The following is a 21,380-nucleotide window of genomic DNA, read 5'->3' on the forward strand; positions in this document are numbered from 1 at the left end:
CAATTTGTGGTAAGTTCTGGAGGAGAACTCAAGAAGACCTCACTGCTGCCATTCCTATGATGTCACTCTCAGTACCATTTCTTTTTAAGTATTCTGCAATGAACCTGTTACCCAGACCCCAATAAAAAAGTATTTTTAAATAATGCATTGGTTTCAAGTTTCACTGATTTGATGGAAATCCCATGGATAAAAGTGTCTGTATTACTTAGAAAAGATTTCTCTCTGGGGTGATTGCTGCACAAGCATAGAATGGAATCAATGTTATATGGGTCAGGTCAGCTCTCAGCCACATAGTGAAAGCCTGCCTGCCCATAGAATAAATATATTTCTTATTCACATTTAATATACTTTTTAGAAGACTCCTTTGAATCCTATGTATATGTCGTTGGAGCAGAAAATGCACAAATATGTATTTTATAATTTATAATGGACGTGCATTTTCTCCACATGCCTCATATGCAAGAAATGTCCCATTTCTTTACATTTTCCTATATCAAATTACATCTGTGTATATGTTCCAACTTGTCAGGGTTAGAAGATGGTCAATCTCATTAATGATTTTGCCCATCTTCTGAGACTGGAGACTTACAGTGACAAGAAAATTCCAGAAAGGCCCCTAGTATTTTCATTCCGCCTTTTAATAGCCACTGAAATACTCATTGTACAAGCCCCCTCGGTCCATTTTGAAAGATTATTGTTTACCTTCTTTTTATGTCTCTGTGGGGCATGGCAATCTTTTGTCAATCTCCAAGCTGATGTCAATTGTGAAGAATTTGTCATAGATACTCTGAAACTTGTATCCTTTTGCTAGTTTCATTTAAACTATCTCCTCACTATTCACTACTTTAGGGCAAACTGTTTAAGCATCCTTGATTTCCAACACTATTCTCTCTTCCTTCACCTTGAATTAGCCCCCACTCTCTAATCAGAAAGTGGATTTTCTTGATGCCCTAAACTTATGTTTTGGGCCCTGAAACGCAAAAGCCATTAACGATGTCAGGAGGCAAAGAGCCCAGATTCAAAACAGACTTTCCCACTTTCTCAGGATAGAAGACTGAAGATGCCTCTCGCTCTTTGGAGTTTCCTGCAGCAAAGAAAACAAAATGGGGGCGGTGGGGGAAGGGGATCCACAAATATTCCTGATTTAAATGTTTGTTGATTGTGTAGTCAGTGATTAATAGAGCCCACTTTGTAGGTTTTATCCCTAGGTGGACCAGTTAGCATCGTTTTATCCTATAGTCACAGATTATATCTGAAGTTGTAACTACCTTGTAAATCTGTGCAACCTGTTATACTAAGGGTGACAACTGTAGCTTCTATTTTGGGATTTAATCCTCTAGTGTAATTTGATTTAGCAGTGTAGTTTTAGCTTGGGACTTTTTGAAAGTTTTTTTCTTTGCTCTCCTCCTCTCCTGCCAAGCCTTAATAACTGCTTAGTATACATTTACAATGGATGCCAGTTTCAATGATTCTGTTTACTCCAGGCCAATTTCAATGACTGTTTACTCCAGGCCAAGACCACTCCGCCCCTTTTTCCTTTGTTCTGCCCTCTCTTAGGTGCCTATAAAACCTTTTGGCCATGCTGGGAGAGGGAGATGACTTTTGGACAAGAGTCTGCCATCCTCCTAGAATGCTAGCGTTTTGAATAAACCAAACCTCTTTTCTTTCTACTAACCTCGTCTCTTGAGTTTTGGCTTTCATGTCAGAGTAGCCGGACCTTTAGCATGGTAACATTGTAAGCATAATTGACTGTAGAGAAATTGGCAAAAATCCCTCATGTATAAGAATCATAATATAATGTTATATGAATCTTCATATTTTCAGTAGCACTTGGAATATCATGTTTCACAGACATTTGTTCAATTGAACTGAATTTAATCGAATTGAAATTGATCATCATTGAGAGATAAGCAACAATCACTCTTTGTCTGAAATACATGAGATTATAGAATTATAAGGATAAGAGTTAAAAGAGAGGCTGATATCAAAATCTAAGTAAAAAGATCAAAAACATTTTGGATTAGTAAAATGTTTCTAAAACAAATGAGAATTATTTTTAACTTATTTAACTCATACAAAAACTCATTTTAAAGACTGATGCATAGTTGTGTTTGGGAGATGTTGAGTTAAACTATAATATTTGAAGCTTGGGACTTAAAAGAGTGCATGATTGGATTGAGAAGTGGAAGCAGGGGTAGGCACAAACAAATTGGAGAAGGCTTCTACCAACCTGGTATGATTTTAAAGATCATTGTCATCTTCAGGCTCTTAACACTGTTAGAATCCCTGTACCAAGGGTTTAAATATTTCACTTCACAATCAGAGTTAATGCCTTAATTTCTAATACCTCTGGGAAAAGAAACTGAGTAATAATTTCACACAATCGGAGGTTCCAAAAAAATGTACACGTTTTAAGAGATGTTATCTATGTATTACTTTTCAAAGTTGAATTGAATTCCTGTAGCAATGTTTAGTATGACGTTAGCTTGTGTCATTCATTGTATTACAATTTTAATACAGTTTTTTCCTTTCTTAAAATGTGTATACATTTTTTTGGCACCCTCTGTATTTGTCTTAATCTGTTTGGGCTGCCATCAGAAAACACCGTAGATTGTATGGCTTAAACAACAGAAGCTTATTTTCTCACAGTTCTGGAATCTGGAAATCCAGAATCAGAGAGCCCACACGGTCAGTTTCCGCTGAGAACCCTCTTTCTGACTTTTTATGTCTGCCTTCTGACTGTGCTCTCTAGTATCTTTTCTTATAAGGCCATTGATCTCATCTAAATCTAATTTCCTCCCAAAGACCCCGTCTTCAAATATCATCACATTGGGGATTACGACTTCAATATATGAATTGTGTGGCTAATCCAGATATTCACAAGTGTTAAGTTTAAGTGAGGAATTTTGTTCCCTTTAATCAAATGTTATATGATGGAAGTATTAGTGCTATACAACATCAGGCTCTTCATCTTTCCAAATTATCTAACCATATTCCATTAGAAAAGCCCAATATGAAATTTAAAGAATAATACAGTATATCAATATGATTTCTACAATATTCCAAATAGTCAACTGTCTCTCAAAAGCTATTGGTTACAACAATTATTTTTTTTTCTTTTTTATTGGGGAATATTGGGGAACTGTGTTTTTCCAGGACTCATCAGCTCCAGGTCGTTGTTTTCAGTCTAGTTATGGGGGGCACACTCAGCTCCAAGTCAAGTCATTGTTTTCAATCTAGTTGTGGGGGGCACAGCTCACTGACCCATATAGGAATCGAGCTGGCAACCTTGGTGTTATGAGCTACTCTAACCACTGAGCCAATTGGCCATCCACTGGCGGCTCGGCTCCAAGCTCAAGCCGTTGTTTTCAGTCTAGTTGTGGAGGGCGCAGCTCACTGGCCCATGTGGGAATCAAACCGGTGACCTTGGCGTTATGAGCTCTGCGCTTTAACCACTGAGCCAACCAGCCACCTCAACAATTTTTCGTATTTGATTTTTTACTTGGTCATCCCCCACCCCTAGAATTTTGTTCTGTTCATCTTTATATCCTACATAGATAATATAATATTTGGAAAACACGAGATATTTTAAAAAAATGATTGGTGGGCTTAAAAGTGAAAAATACAACGACAAACCTAAATTCGCTTGTGATTGTTAAAACATTGAAAAAACTGTTTTGCAACAGGATAACAGTTTTGGTTTTCTGCTTTTAAATAGCAAAATACCACTGGTTACTTACTGTTCTAATCTATTTTGGTATCTCTTCTTATTTCAAAATTATCTCTCAAGATTATTTCAAAGAGGCAGTGAAGTATTATCTTAAAGATAAAATAAAATAGGATATTTTAACTTCCGCTACTATATTGTTTTAAATAAGTTAATCACATAGTAATATTTAAATGAGCATTCTGTTACACAGAATTTGAATTGAGGGAGGTGATTTTTGTCAGCCATCACAACTGTACATTGTTCTAAGGAGACAGAATCATTCACAAAAGTTTGGCACTAGGAGAAAGCATTGTGGATTCAGCTTTCGAAGCAATCAAGAAACGTGTTTAAGTGCTACAATTTTCATTAGGCTTTGCTTATGCCACATGTATTTGTAGATTTTTTTTTTTAAGAGCTTACTTCCCAGCTGTGTTTTCTTTGCAAAGCCCAATATTTAAGCTTTTCTTTTTAATCTGCTTTTAAAATGAAGAGAAACCTTTATAATTTTCTCTAATCTCCAGTTTTGAATCAATTCATTACTGGATATTGCCATTGAAAACTGAATTATCAGTCTTGTAATAATAACGAAAAAAAAAACCCAGAGATATTTAAAGAAAGAAATAATTTATTTTGATATGTGCTTTTATTCTGAATAAAATCTCCGGATACATTTTCTTTCTTGCAATAGACCAAAAATATATCTATAAGAATTGCCTGTCAACACATGAAAATAAAATTAATTTGCACATTATTAATATCCCTTGGGTACTTTTCAATGTTGCAGTTATGTTCTTGCTGTTGTTTACTTGTGGAAATTATTTACTGAAGCAAGTTATGAGCGATGTGAGGCAGTGATGAACGTTGAAGTTACTTTAGTCATGAACTATGAAGAGGAGGGTGTGTTGAGAACTACGCAGGTGGTATCTAGATTTTGAAAGAAACACCATAGTAAATTATATGGCTACTCTCAAACTTCCTCAGGTCTCGACTAAAATAGAATGTCACCTTGTTGTTTATAAGTATGCAGCTGTTTTATCTCCATAAATACAGAGTGTGTATGAAAACCATCAAATTTTTCTTTGCCTTCTCTATGAAGTACCTCCTTTCTATTTACAGCAAGTTTTATTGTGTGGACCATTCACTACAGATTCTAAAAAAGTGAAAGTTAGCCAAGTCTAATTCAAGGTAATCTGATATAGCCATGCACCCATTTTAAACATTTGCACAATGTGTCTATTCTTTAAATAACAAAACTATTTGGAAATATTTGAAAAAAAAATAAAAAAGGACGTCTTACATATAGAAAGAAAGCCTTTGAAAATCTTATGCACATTATCCATTTATCCGACTTCTTTTATAACGGAGTCACAGTCTTTGCAGATATTAATTTCATCATAGGAAAGTCAGGAAAGCTTTCAAAACAGTCATCTTATTTTCCTCTTAAGACATCACCCTCTAATATATTTCAAACTCAAATAAAATGTTGTATTCTCATTCTCTTGACCTTAATGTGTTTATTTCTACTTTTTACTTGTTTGTCCTCCTTGCCTTTGTCATTGAAAAATATGCAACACTGACCTTTTCTTTCATATTCTTATACTTCCATGTCCCACAGATATGACCAAGATGATCACTTGCTATTGTTTGGGAAAACAGCATACTTGCCATACCTATGAATCCTTCCAAAGTCTCTCTTTTCATGACCTATGATTTATTATGGCATGCCTGTAAATTGTATAATGAACACTTATTTGATAGTGGAGCATTATAATAAATACCTAGATTTTGGTAAATCATACTTAATATTTTTATGTGAAAATTATTTAAGTATGAAATTTAAAAATCATCAAGGAAGATAGTATTTATGAATATGAACATCTCTGAAGTTTATCATTATGTGATACACTAGAAAATAAAGATATTTTTGTTCACTTGCTTTTGAGTTATATAAATTTATTGAAGTTAAAAAAAAAATAACTCCAAACTGAAGGTTCAGTACAGTCTAGCCAACAAATTTTATGAGGTTTAAATAGAAAAAAAAAATGAATGAAAATATTTATTACCTTGTTTTCAATGTACGATAATTCTGTTATTGAAACAAGTAATAAAACTTCTATCTATCTGTATGCAGGTACTACTTACACTTCATAAGAAGTTCATATTAGGGAATAGCAGAAGAACACTTGAAGTGTTTAAGCTATGTAAAAATAGAATTTTTATAATCATAGAGTATCAGAGCTAGGAGGGAACAAGGAGGTATGGAAGTGCCATTATAAAGGTAACACAGCTGATTTAAAACAGAACTGAAACAATAGTGACTACCACGATAAGGAAAGGGAGTTAACATATAGTGCCTACCGTGATTTAGGCCCCTTAATGCGTCATTTATATAAATTGTCTCCTGTAATCCTTCTCATGTGCTGATGAGGTAATTAGTATTATAATTGTTAGGCCATATTTAGGCCAGGAGCAGAAACCTTCTTATCTTAAAAGCCATCTTGTCTTGCTTTGTACCTTGTACCTGCCAGCTTGTGTTTGCCTTAGGCTTGGAGAAGCTGCCTGGAATATAGAAACCATCTTATCCTAAAAGCCATCTTGTCTTGCTTTGTACTTTGTACCTGCTGGTTTGTGTTTGTCTCCTAGGGGCTTAGGATCAGTGGGCCTGGGTGGTCTAGATGGTGGCCATGGGGTTAGAATGTGGAACCGAGGGTTTGGTCATGCCCTGAAACCCTTTGTTGCAAGAGACAATGTGACGAAAATCCCCTGAAGCATTGAAGGGGGAACAGCCTAGTTTACCCCCTCCTACAAAACTCCATACGCCTTTTTGCTCAGGGAGGTTATGGTCTTTTCTAGCCTGACCACCCGCAGCTCAAACATGCCAAATAAATTCTAATAGACCAATTTTAGTCTCCCGCCACTCATTCTTCCGGCCATGCCTAAGAATAATCCCCATTATACTGATAACACAACTGAGATTCGCCCATGATCAACTCAGTTTTGAAGAACCAAGTTCAGTTTGAGTGCAAAGTCTTTGCTCTTTCCATCATGCTGTTCTGCCTGTCATATTTTCCTCTTCCAGCCCAATGTTTTCTTTCTATACCATTTCGTTGATATGTTTTTGCCTTCCCAGGGATAACAAAAGCTAAAAGTGCAAAAATATTCAAAACCCTGCCCTGTCATAACATTTTATAATATCCATTACACTTATCTCCACTGCTTCACTTGAAATCTCGGCCAGGTGTGTGATGCGTGTATAGCAATTGCACGAAGTTTAGAGAGTAGAATAAGTTTATAATAGAATGATAATAATGCACACAGCCTTCAGGGCACATTTTAGTTCCAACATGAGATGAGTCTAGGGTTAAGAAAGAATTAAGGATTCATTCAGAATAGTATTGGGCCATGGGTTAGGAAGGCCAAGGATTGTGCTCTTAGCACAATGATCACCTTAAGTGAGGCCTTATCTAGGTATCCTTCCCCATCCTTAATCTCTGAATCTCAGAATTAGAAAATTTAAAAAGTAGGGAATATAGACAGTCAGAGACTTTCAAGCTGTTTTCTTCAAATCCACTTAGGGACAGCAGAGGAAAAGGGAGTACAGACCTGACCAATCTCCAGAGCCCCCACTCCACTGTAGCTGCAGCAGCAGCAGCGCTTTTGATGTAGGTGATGTTGGAAACGCTAGCAGTTTCTGAGTGCGGGCCGGGATCCTGTCTCGTGAAGCCGAAGAATGGAAACACGGACCAGGAGAGGCAAAAAGTTTTAAAAAGAGGATAGTTTATTAGAGGCAGGAGAAGAGGTTGCAGCTCCTGAGCGGGAGGGGGTCCCAAATGGGGGGGTGCCCCATGACTGAGGCCAAAGCTCCTACCTTTATACCTTCCCTTGCCTGCTTGGGGAAGGGGAGCTGTTTGAAGAAGGGAACTTGTTTGAAGAAGGGAACTGGCGCCTTCTAATGAAATTCGTCTACCAGATTTGTTCTGCTTGCCCATCCTAAAGGAATTAGCAAAGTAACCCACTCTTTATCTATCAGATCTGCTCCGTTTGTCAGGCCAAAAGGAATTTTATGATTAACCTCAAGGCCTTGTTACATTATGTCCTGGAGTGAAGGAGTGATTTCAAAACCTGAAGTTTTAGGATATGGCTGTCTCTTGTTTATTCCACCAGGGACCTCCCTGTCTACTTAGGGACATGCTAACTCTCCTGTATCACTTTTATCTGTTTTGCACATTAGGCTTCCAGTTAATATTTGATTTGAAGAAAATATATTTCCACCAAAAAATTAAAAATGAAAACCTTGTGATGGTGTTTGAGGTTCAAATAATGTTGGTGGTTTCATCATATTTACGATAAAATTTGTTTAAGTCTGACAGAAACAAGAATCTGTTTAAGTTGTAAGAACACTTAGAACATATTTTTTTTCTTTTTTTCCTGCTAATACATTTTCTTGAAAGGATGCCAGTCTTTTTAGGGATTCAACTAGCACAACATTTTTTATTTAGCAAGTAATGTTAAAGGTTTCTAGTGTCTGTCAGAGTATGCAGAAGTGCTGTAAAAGGAAACTATAAATTATACAAGTGCTTTTTGAAATAATGAGAAAAACTCTCCTCTTAGCCAACAGTAGAGCCAAAAAGCTAATTAAATGGGTCTGAACATGCAAAAATGCGCTTCTGCCTGGCCTAATAGGAGAAAGCTTGGTTCTTTGTATTATTTTCCTTGCAATAATTGCTTTATCATTAATTTATTTTTAATCATAAATGTTTGTGTGTGATTGTCATTATTTCATTTTTGCAGAATCATACTGCCATCTAGTGGTAAGATTGATGATGATTACTGACTTAAAACAGGAAAAATATAAGACTAGGTCACAACTCCCACAAGTTCTACTCCTTGTGGTTTCTCTTAGGACCCTAGTTTACTTCTATCTTAGTAAGTGTTAACATTGGACCAAGCAAACTTTGTTGTTCTTGTTTTAAATGGTAGAGTTATACTAGAACATAGTGTAACCCACACCACGATGCAATTGTTACCGTTCTTAAGGTCCGGCCGCTCCCGCATGAAAGCCAAAACTGGAGAGACGAGGTTGGTGGCAAGAAAAGCAGGTTTATTAAAAATGCTGGCATTCTGCGAGGATGGTGGACTCCTGTCCAAAGGATATTCCGGTCCCCTACCCCCCATGGCCTAAAGGTTTCATAGGCGTGTAAGGAGAAGCGGAACAAATGGGGGGCGGGGGAGTTGGTGGTCTTGGCATGAAGTAAACCTTCATTGAAAAGGGGCTTCCCACAGGCTGGTTTGTTTCAGGGCTAGGAGTGGATCTTATGCAGTTTTCTAAGCTTCTTTCAAGTCAGTGTCCTGGAGGTTTCCTTGAGGAAACAGTGTCACTGAGCCTGGTATGCATACCGCCTGGAGTAAACAGAACCATTGAAACTGGCATGCATAGTAAATATATAGTAAACAGAGTCATTAAGGTTTGGAAGAAGGGAAGAGAAGCAAAGAAAAGAAAACTTTTAAAACATCCCAAGCTAAACTACAATGTTAAATCGAATTACACTAGAGGTTTAAATCTCAAAATAGAAAGTACAGTGTCACCTTTACACAATCATTTCCAAAATATAACCACAAAGTGTAAGTATGGTTATACCTGTGAAATCTTTCCCTGGCTATATATTTTGTCTGGGGTATCTTGTTCATTTCTATGATTTCAACTATAACATTTATAAAGAAAGCTCTTACATTGTTTGCCCCACTTTGCCCTGAAATTTTGCTGTGCATTTCTATACATCTGACGCACATTTCCACTTGAATATCCTGTTAGCATTATATATGCAGCACATCCTCAATTGCATTTGTCAATGGTTAGAAGCACTGCCTCCAATGTCAGTCAAGCCTGTAAAAAAGAATGCAGCTTCCCACTAGGGCAACTTATTTAATTTCTTTAAGAACTCGGTTTACCCACATATAAAATGGGGATAAATTTCTACTTAACCGTATAGAGCTATGGGTTTAGTACAGTGCCGGTCACACAATACATGTTCAGTAAACTGACATTATTTTTATTAAGATTATCACAAGTTATTATTCCCATCACCATAGGGAACCCAATAAATTTTCTAGTATTGTTAGTGGCACCACCTTTTCTCTCCTTTCTCAGATGTGAAACTGCCGAGCCTTCTTTGGCATCTCCTTCCCCTCAACAATCTGTAGATTTCAGTCTGTAGATTTACTCTTTGAAATGTCTTTTGCATCTACTGCAGTTCCAATACCTCCACCTCTGTTTAGGCCTTCGAATCCCTCTTTCCTGAACTCATGTACTATTATCTCCCTTCTATCTGTCTTTACTCAGTCTGTCCAGTGCACTGTTATACTAATCGCACTAAAGCAATCAATCATGTCATCACCCTTTTAAAAATCCTTCAATGTATTTGCATTTTATTTAAGGAATACATTGAACTGAGTAAATATTCTTACCCTACCATTCAAATCATTGTTTACCTAGGTTTCTTGTTAACCTTGACTTCTCATGACTTTCTATGTCTGTTCTAAGCTTAAGCCAAATTGAACCATTCATCGGCCCCCAAAATACTTCACAAAACCCCACTTCTGTGCTTTTAATCATCTTTTTTCTTTACCTAGAAAGATTTTCTGAAAGATACCTCTGCCTGTTAAGATTCTAAATATTTTAAGATACTTTCATTCATTCAATAATATTTAAGTGCCCACTTTATGCAAAGTACAACTCTGGGAATAGTTGAGGTAAGCGGAAAGAACTTAATTAAGGGTTTATGTCAGAAAATCAGAGTTTAAACATTTGCTCTGCTTTTATCTAGCCATGGGACATTGAACTAGTCATCTCCCTTGCTTTAGTAGCTTCAGTTTTGTTTTTTTGTTTTTTAAAATTGTTATTAAATTTATTTGGGTGACATTGGTTAGTAAACTTATTGCTTCAGTTTCTTCATCTCTAAAAGCTTGTGTTAATAACAGTTGCTCACAATATTGTTGTAAGTAATGAGTTAGATAAGGTCTGAAAAAAATATGCCCCAAACACCTAGCACAGGGTGTCTGCCAAATGAACACACCTTGAGTAAAATATTACCTCTTTTTTGAAGCCTTTATCTATCACCCAGGAAGATGTGTTTTCTTTTCCCCCACAATGCTTTCGAGGAAAAGCATGGCATAATAGTTAAGTGTGAGTTATTTGGAGCCAGACAGATTGAGGTTCAAATGTCAGCTCAATACTCACTAGTATGTGAGCCTGAGAAAGCCACTTAATCTTTCTGATCCTCAGCTCCCTTCTCTTCAAACTGCAAATAATAAGAGCTATTTCTCCCCGGGTTCTTGTAAGGATTAAATATTATGCATGTAAAATGCTTTGACAATGCTTTATGCTATTGGTATCATAGCCATTTTTGATATTTGTCTAATCTCCATTGCCTAATTGAAAGATTTCAAAAGTAACAGCTGTATTCTCCTAATTTTTATATTATCCATAGTGCCGTGCACATTGATTGATTGTCTCAATAAATATTTGTGGGATGACATTGAAAAAGAAGCATTCGTTCTTTAGGTAGCACTGTGCACGTGAAGGAGTGGAAAGCACTAAAGTAATGTAGGATTACTTCACTAATCTCACTGCCTCAATTCGTATAACACTGAGATCAATTTTAAAATTTCTCTTAAGTGTAGTTTGTTAAAACTGTCAGATACGTTTTGCATTGCTTTGCCCCTTTCACATGTAGAATATTCAAGTGTTCAATATCTTCAGATCACAGAAAAAACCACAGTCAATACTGGGACATAAAGAACACGAAGATCAAAGGTACTAACTAGCTGGGCAATGGGCAAACTATTACTGGTAATCTTACCAATATCTAAGCTTTGATTAAACACAGTAATCCCTTTGCCCTAAACTTAAGGCTTTTCAGCCTCCTATAAGTAGAAGAAAATCGGAAATATTTTATTATTTTAAAGTGACTTTGCTAAGTGAATTATCCAATGCAACAGCAAATCTTTGTCAGAGTTTAGAGTAGAATAAATGCGCAATCCACAGCCCAGAGGCTGTCTCAGTGTTCTGGCTGTATTTATCAAGATTTCATTTAAAATGTGATGCAGTTTTCTAAAAGAGCTGGAATTTCTATGGAAGTACAAAACTTTATGTTAAATGTCAGAATCAATTTACATTTGTAAAAACTTTTACGGCAATTTCAAGGTAATCGTTCTCTTGCCTGTTTGTGTGAATGAAATATTACCCTGGCAATTGTGTTATCTTTAATCAGATATGGTTCACAAATAGAAAATAAGAGACTCATTGGGCCTCTTATCTAATTCTAATCTATGATAGTCAGTTGTAATAAGTAAAATTAATTGCCCAATTCAGAGACCATAATTTCTCTCCTAAAAATGGTCTCAAATCCTTTTCTATGGAAGAAGTGAAAACGACAGAGAACAAACTAATGAAATTCACCAGCCATTGAAAAATCTAGGTTTAAACTCCACAATTTCTGTCAACTTGTTAAGAGGAAAAATGAACATTACCCAGGAGTTTCAAAGTTTTATTTTTACTTGCCTAGACAAAGCACATATGGAATTTGCAATAACGGACACTCAAAGATAACATGACCATGCATCTGAAACAGGAATTGAGCTGTATAAGAAAACCCAGACAAGGAATGTACCATCAGGTCTGAACACTCAAATGTAGAAATCGTTTGAGTGAATTACTAAAACAGATTGTGACTATCTCTCCCTTGAGACATTTTAAATGCAGTATCTTTAAGAATCATGTTCAATCTTATGTCTACTGTCTGGAATAATTCAGGAGAATGATGCTGAGGGCCAGGTAATAGACTAGATTAAACCTGGAGTGTCCTTCCAGTCTTTTCTTTTACAATTTATGATACAATGAAATTTCAATTAACCAGAATATTTGGGGAAATGATTCTCCTTGAGAAATCTGATGTTATTTTGTTTGTGTGAAAACTGAAAAAGGAAGAATACATTAAACTAGGGTCCAATTTTGTAAATCTTTTATAGGTTATCGGATTCTATTTTCTTGCCACATGAATACAATATTGTTTTTTCCTGTGGTTGAAGTTTTGTAGAGCTCAGGGTCATCAACGTGACCATCAATTTTTACTATCCAGAATTAAAGGAATGACTGACTTCAAGAGATATATCCTTAAGGCAGAGCAAATGGGATTTTCTAATGGATTTGATGGGTACACAAAAGAGAAAGGCCAAGGATAACACCATGAATTGGGGTCTGAGAAACTGGCAAGAAAGAGTTTCCATGAACTGAAATGGGGAAAATTGTGGGAGGACCTCATTCAGGCAGAAATATCAGTTCAGTTTAGAGTGTTTGTTTTGAGATGCCTCTCTACCATTCAAGAAGAGATGATTTGGAGGCAGTTAGAGGTCTGTGTCTGTAGTTGAAGGGAGAGCCAGTCTGTGCTGCACAATCACCCACCCGAGCATTCTATAATCCCTAGCTTTAGTGCAAATAACCACATCCTGTAGCATCGGGTGCTAAACTTTGCATCTTCAAATATAGTGTTCCCCCTAAATCATTTTTTCCTCATGATTTCCTATTATACATAAAAATGTATATATAATGTACTAAATAATTTTAATAGCAATACCCAATATCTGCATTATCTCATGTAATCCCCAAATCTTAGATGACAGATACCTTTATTATCCCATTTTACAGTTAAGGACACTGAGGCTTAGAGACTTAAATATCTTTGCCAAAGTCACACAGGTGTTGAGTTCAGCACTGGTCTAACTGTTTTCAAATCCCAAAATTGTAGCCACAACATAGTTTTGCCTCTCTCTGATGACTTTATTTTCTCCCTTTTGCATTATTTTGTTTTCCTCAGTAGCTATGTGCACACACACACACACACACACACACACACACACACACACACACACACACACATCTGCTTGTTAAAGTTTTTAACCAAAGCAGAGCAAGATCAGTGACACTGCTATAGGCTCCGGTGCTTCTTCTGACCACCTGTAGCTTCTTCAATCCAGTGTATCATTTTTCCTCTCAGTGTATTCATTGTGTACTGGTATCGGTTGAGAAAAATATTTGTTACACGCATATTTTATGAGTAATATGATATCACACTTCTCAGTTACAGTAGTGGTGGGATCATTAAAACTCACAATAATTGACAGAATATTAGGTAAAAAAGAGGCTTTAATTAATATTTTGGCACAAATGAAATTTGCTACAATTATTTTGCCATGCTGTTTTTAGATGTTAGCATTTTTGAATGCTGGAAATACACTGCCAAGAAATCATTTGACATATTATTTAGCTATGCTTCTACTTAGAACAATAATGAAAACAAAGATGGAAAATATGCATTCTGATTGTTGTCTTCCTACAAATAATATTTTTATATTGTTGAGCAATCGGTTGCTTCTCTATTTCTTCATTTGTAACCAATGTGAGGATCAATTTACAAGTCTATCATAGTCTGACTTTATTTTAAATGAGTTTCATCGTCTTTTTTAAGTTCCAGGTACTTGTAGTTTCAAAATCATATTCACAACTTATCTGCGTTACATGTTATGGATGATTGTGCTGTTTTACAGCTGCAGAGTCTCAGAGTCAGAGAAACAGGTAGTTGACCCCAAAATTGCTTTTTCTTGCAAATAGCAGAGCTAAATTTGTAATGTGATGTTCTAGTGCAATTCATCTCAAACCTTAATGTACATAAGAATCATCTAGGGATCGTGTTAAAATGCAGATTCTGATTTGTTAGTTTTAGAATAGGGTCTGAGAATCTGTATTTCTAACATACTCCGTATTGCCAATGATAGTCACTGGGCCCAGGACCACATCTTGAGCAGCAAGGGACTAGATCAAGCTGCTGTTCATAGTGGAATTCAGAATAATTTAGACTATTTGCATAGATAAATCATTTATTCACTCACACGCAAACATCTACTAAGTTTGAAATGTTGTGGATGAAAAGACACGTAAGCCATAGTCCCTGTCCTCAAATAATTGACCATCAAATTGGAAGGGAAATTCCTTTACAAACAAGTACAATATAATACATACAAATATGCATATGAGGTAATTTTGAAAGACAGGCAACATTTCATTTTTTATGTAATTACAAAAATTCAAACACTGAGAAGATATATAATATAAAAAGTGAGAGCTCCCCTCTCATTTTCATTCTTACTCTTCCTACTTTTTTTCAGTTTTATTGAGATATAATTGACATACATCACTGTATAAGTTTAAGATATTCTGCCGTAAGAAAAGATGAAACAGTGCCATTTGTGATAGCATAGATGGATCTTGAGATTATCATGCTAAGTGAAATAAGTCAGACAGAAAAAGTCAAGAACCATATGATTTCACTGATATGTGGGATATAAAACTGAAAACAACAAAAGTACAAGACAAACAAATGAAACAAAAACTCATAGACACAGACAACAGTTTAGTGGTTACCAGAGGGTAAGGGGGAGAAAGGGGTGGTAGATGCGGGATCAACTATATGGTGATGGAAGGAGAACTGACCCTGGGTGGTGAACACACATTGTGATATATAGATGATATATTACAGAATTGTACACCTGAAACCTATGTAACTTTACTAACCATTGTCACCCTAATAAACTTTAATTTAAAAAAAATTAACATTGCATCTATAATTAAGCAATTAATTAAATTGGAAAAAAGTGATGTAAGCATAATGGTTTGACTTATATACACAGTTAACCCTTGAACAACATGGATTGAAGTGTGTAGGTGCACTTACATGTAGATTTTTTTCAATAAATATATTGGAAAAATTTTTTGGAGATTTCCATACTATTGTGAAGCAATCATATCTTACACTAGGCTACCATAAAGCAATCATATTTCTGATTCTTCATTATCAATGCATGAAATTGTTATACCTGTAAATAAATATGAATTTATTTTTCACACTCTTTTCATTTTTCATGTCTAGTGTTAATAATATATGTAACATCTACAGTGCTTTGTATTATATAATATTGATGTAGGTATTTTTAGACCATTCATCTTGTAAACAGACTATGTAAATTTACAGTATCAGCACAGTACTGTAAATGTATTTTCTCTTCCTGATACTTTTCTTAATAACAGTTTCTCTTCTCCAGCTTAATTTATTACAAGAATGCAGTATATATGCATATAAACATACAAAATATGTGTTAATTGATTATGTTATTGGTGAGCTTTTGGTAAACAGTAGATTACTATTGGATAAATTTCAGGGAAATCAAAAGTATACATGGATGTTTGACTGCACAGGGTGTCATTAAACCCCACATTGTTTAAGAGTCAACTGTATTGTGAAATGATTACTGTAATAATTTTAGGTAGCTAGAAATACCTACTTTTAATTGGTCAATGTGTATTCTTCCAGACTTCAAAAGTAAATAGACCAATACAGTAATTTATAAAAACAAAACTGGTATGAACTCTATCTATTGTTCAGCAAGTGTTTTGTTTTTTATTATTTACAATGAACATCCTATTTCAGTGTGTGTGTGTGTGTGTGTGTGTGTGTGTGTGTGTGTGTACTTTTTTTCTCTCATTCACTTTAATGGCTACATAGTTTTTCCAGTAAGGAGATACCATAATTTGTTGAAATATCCTCCCATTGATACACATTTAGGTTGCCTCTATTTTTCTTAGTACAAACAGTGCTTAAAAGAACATACTAGTTCCTATGCCTTTGCCCACCGTCTGTGTGATAGAAACCTAGAACTGCAGTCACTTTACTTTTCATAGGTAATGATAAATGAACCTCCAAGGAGGTTGTACCAATTTAGACTCCCTTCAACATTATACAATAATGCTCTTTGCTCCACCTACTCTCAAACACCGAATAGCATTATTTTTTAATCTTACCAATTTGTGGCATATTAATAAATGCATAAATATTAAAATAAGACCACCTCAGGGATGATGTAGATGCCTGATCACTGCACTGCACACCTGAAGCTGAAGCTGAACGATAATGAATGTCAACTACAATTTTATATATATATAAATAGTTATATATATAATATAGTTATATATATAATATATATATATATAGTTACAAGAAGTGGAGTACAGCATTAGGGATAGAAACAGTGGAAATGTAATGGCTGTGTGTGATGTCAGAGGGGTAGCGTAGTAGATGGGGGGAGGGGGTTTATCACTGTGTGAGGGATAGAAATGATAAATGTCTAACTATTAAAAAAAGAAAATAAAAAATAAAAATAATAAAAATAAATAAATAAATGTGCATCATAAATCAAATAGTTAAATATGTATGTGCATACTTATATGTCTCTATTTGTATGACGTAACATTATGTATAGTTTATATAAATATTTATATATATTATTGTCATGGGTAAAAATAAACTTATCTATTACTAAGTTACAAATGTAGTTTTCATCTTTTCTTCTGCCTAAAAGATGATTTTTGTTGTAAATATTTTCATGCCAGGCAGATATAAATTCCATCTGAGATCTGCATCCTGTCTTATGGCAATGGCATTTACCACCAAATGGTCATATGTAGAATGATATTTTCAGGGCATAATTGTGAATAACTAAGTATTTGAGACCTTGCCCACAAGTGTGTTGGTATATCCACTGTTTTCACTACTCTAACAGGAATATCAAAAGATCTCTACCTGCACTGTTTATCACTCACCCAGCATTCATTTTCCACCTCTTCATGCTGATTAAAACCTTCTTGCTTCATGTGTTCTTCAGGAACAGCTCATTTAAAAGCTTAGTTTAACATGGTTATACCCTTACTCAATGACAATTTGGCAGCAATGAAATGCATCCTTTTCTTTCTTCATAGCAAAACTGTGAAGTAGTTCTATTTTAAGCAGGTTGTGATTTTATTTGGTAATAAATTGATCTGTGAGGACAGCTAATGATTTTGATTCCACATCATTTTATTTGACTTCCGTTTAGCTAACTGGCTCATTTTATTGGCCTCTGTATTTTCTGTTATATAGAAAAAAAATGCCACTTTCTGCTCTTATTTCAGTGATTACGTGGAAATAAGGGTTATAGAAATAGCATTGCATTGAACATGATTGCCATTTTTGATTTGTGCAGGCCGTGCCAAAAACACACACACCTCTCAGAGGGTGAATTTCCCTTATTTCTTAAAGGGCTTTGCTTACTTAATTGCAATTGTGTCTTCACAAATCTCTTTTAACATCAAGCATAGATATTGGGAACATATTCTGCCTTCTATTAGTATTGTCTACTGGCTGAGACCATGGAAACTCACACCAGTGATAACCCGTATGAGGAACTCATTGTTGCATTTCTTCTAAAAGTATTTGCATTTTTATCCCATACACTCAATAACTATTTTTGCCTACTTTCTGATGAGTACTGTGCTGGATTCTGATTACCCAATTGCTGCTCTGGGATGTAAGCCCAGGTCTATAGGGCTCTAAGTTTGGTGCCCTGAAGCCTTAAATTCAAGAACATAATTTCTCTAGCAGAATAGTGACATGATGCAAGGGAGTTTTGAGCACTTACACTGGTCTGGCAGTAGTATTCAAAATGGAATGTCTATAGCAGGTAGCAGAGTTAAGAAACTATTGTTTAGTTGGTAAGGGCACAGATTGAGTGACATATAACGATAATAATAATAACAATAACAACAACAATAATAATATATTTAAAGTTAAGGGATTAATGGGAGAATGTCATTTAATTACTATTTAACTACCACTACAGCCCTGTATAAAGTAAATACAACTTATATCAGTTTTACAGATGAAGAAACTGACCTTCAGATAATTAATTTTCCAAAATTGATAAGTGGTGGATGCCAGATTCAAATCTCAGACCCCAGATCTTAGACTCTTAGCATCTACATAACAAAATTTTATGCCCTAAAAGTAGAAGAAAAGCAAAAACACAAGCATACACAGAAGCCCTCCATACCTTTCCCTTTATCGTCCCCATGAAATATCAAGTGTCTCTGATCCTCTAGTCATCTAACTAAAACTTAGAAAAATCAAACCTAAGAAGATGTGGTACATATATACAATGGAATATTACTCGGCCATAAGAAAAGATGAAATACTGTCATTTGCAACAACATGGATGAATCTTGAAATTATCATGCTAAGTGAAATAAGTCAGACAGAAAAAGTCAAGAACCATATGACTTCATTCATATGTGGGATATAAAACTGAAAGCAACAAAAGACAAACAAATAAAGAAACAAAAACTCCTAGACACAGACAACAGTTTAGTGGTTACCAGAGGGTAAGGGAGGAGGGAGGTGGTAGAAGAGGGTAAAGGGGGTCAAATATATGGTGATGGAAGGAGAACTGACTCTAGGTGTTGAACACACAATGTGATATATAGGTGGTGTATTATAGAATTGTACACTTGAAACCTATGAAATTTTACTAACCAATGTCACCCCAATAAATTTAATTAAGAAAATAAGATAATTAGAAATTGAATCAATGGCCACAGCACACCACCTGCATGATCTTAGACACATTACTCAATCGTACTCTGCTTGTTTTCCACATCTGTAAAATGGGAATAATAACAGTACCTACCTCATAATGTTATAAGATTAAAGATCAAATGAAAAACAGCATATAAATTACACAGAATAGTGCCTAGCATGTGGTGAGTGCTAAAAAAATGTTAGCAATTATTAGTATTAACTATCTGTAGTTTGAAACTAACATGGAGGAATTTGGAAGTTTCTACAATTGACATCAATTACTTATGTAAAAAAAAATCTGCAGTGTTAAAGAAGCTGCACAAAACATAAACTAATTGAAACACTGAATAGCAACCACACTGCGTATGCTATTTAATCCTTTTACATAAGCCACCCAACAAAAACAAAGCTTCCAAAGAACCACTTAGAAAGTAATGTATTTTGCTATTCTACAAACACATTTTCCAAGTTTCCTGTGAAGTCCCCAAACTGTCTTTTTACCATTCAGAGTTTCTAAATAAGAGGTGTCTATACTCACATAACAAGTCCAGACGGATCGCTTTCTAAAAATACTGGCAGAATCTTTGTGAGAATTTAACATGTTTCAAAGTCTTTAAGAACATCTACTCTGCAGTCCATCACCGAATAAACTTTGAGCGCCTTAAAATTTTCTCAAATTGCTATAACCAAATTTACAAAACAAATTTACTTTTTTAAAAAGAGCATTCTGTATTTGTGACCAATCGCTGCTTTGTTATAAGGATATTTATAAGTAACTATGTTTCTAGGGAATATAGCTCTCAATTGTCACTGTTGTCTCTTTGTTAAATAAAAGTATGTTCATTAGTTGATACTGGTTTTCAAATGAAAATCCAGCAGCTCATTCTATTCTGATTAATGAAGCAATGTATAATATTAGGTCAGTTTTCAAAGACTGTACTAACAAGAATTGGAACTGGAACAGTCTTTGATCATTTTAAACATTTCTTTGTAGTGAACCTACCCTTATGCAAGATTGTCTCGATTCATCTAGGTGTAAACATAAACTAGAGTTTGCCACATCTTATTATAATTTTCCTCAATATCTATGGTAACATGCATTTAATGTAAAGAGTAGATGAAAAATTATTAGGCCTTAATCATCTGGAGACACAGGCAAAAAGAAATAAGATTAAAATTTGTAAATTCACGAAAAGATAGTCACAGTGTGAATTCAACCATATTGATCAAGTCCTAGTATGTTAATGAACTGGAATGAGATCCTAATGAACACTTGAAACCTATATCAATTTACTGACCATTGTCATCCCAATAAATTTAACTTAAAAAATGAAAAAAGAATAAGAATCAACAACGTAGGTTTTCAAATAATTTTGGCTTCTATAACTCATCTAACCTGTAGTCTCCATTCTACTGTCTAGCCAAGGAAAGAGGGATTAGTGGGAAAGAATTATTTCTGTCAAATAGAGGCATCCCAGTCTGCCCCAGTTGAATAACAGATAATAGTTACATAGCTCCTACTATGTAGCAGGCACTATTATAAATATTTTACATATGTAATCATGTAATCCTCACAGTAACCTTATGAGGTAGGGACTATTATCATCCTTTTTTATAAATGAGGAAACTGAGGTACAGATCACTTAAGTGATTTTCCCCATTTTCACACATGCACATGAAGAACTGGCTTTTTTGTGTTACTCTTTGAAACACATCTTGAGGTTTTCTGATTGTGTTCTTCTTGCAGTGCCAGCCTCTGTGTGGGGAAAAGTCTATCTGTTCTCATGGTGATGAATGAGGGGACATTTGTAGGTGCACATTCTTCTAGGTTTTTACTGGGTTCTAATGTGATATGATTAACTGGCTTGGCTTTCTCCCTGGGCGTCACAATATTATCAGCTGTTGAAGTGCATGAATGATGAATTGCGAGGTCTGCTGCTGTTTCGAGCACTGGTGATGTTTAGTTGATGTTGCAAACATGTGGCACTGGTGATGCTTTTGGGTACCTGACTCCTTACCCTCTCTACAGTGTCTCACTATCAGGGAGGCTACAGAAGCTTGTCTACTACTCCCCCTATGCCACTAGCAAGATATCCACCTTAAAGCCTCCTCACGGGACAACTTTGCCCCACCACATAACAGTAAAGGGGATAAGTGAGGAGAGGAGGTTGGAG

The sequence above is a fragment of the Rhinolophus ferrumequinum genome, chromosome X (assembly GCF_004115265.2).
Source record: "Rhinolophus ferrumequinum isolate MPI-CBG mRhiFer1 chromosome X, mRhiFer1_v1.p, whole genome shotgun sequence".
Lineage (NCBI taxonomy): Eukaryota > Metazoa > Chordata > Mammalia > Chiroptera > Rhinolophidae > Rhinolophus > Rhinolophus ferrumequinum.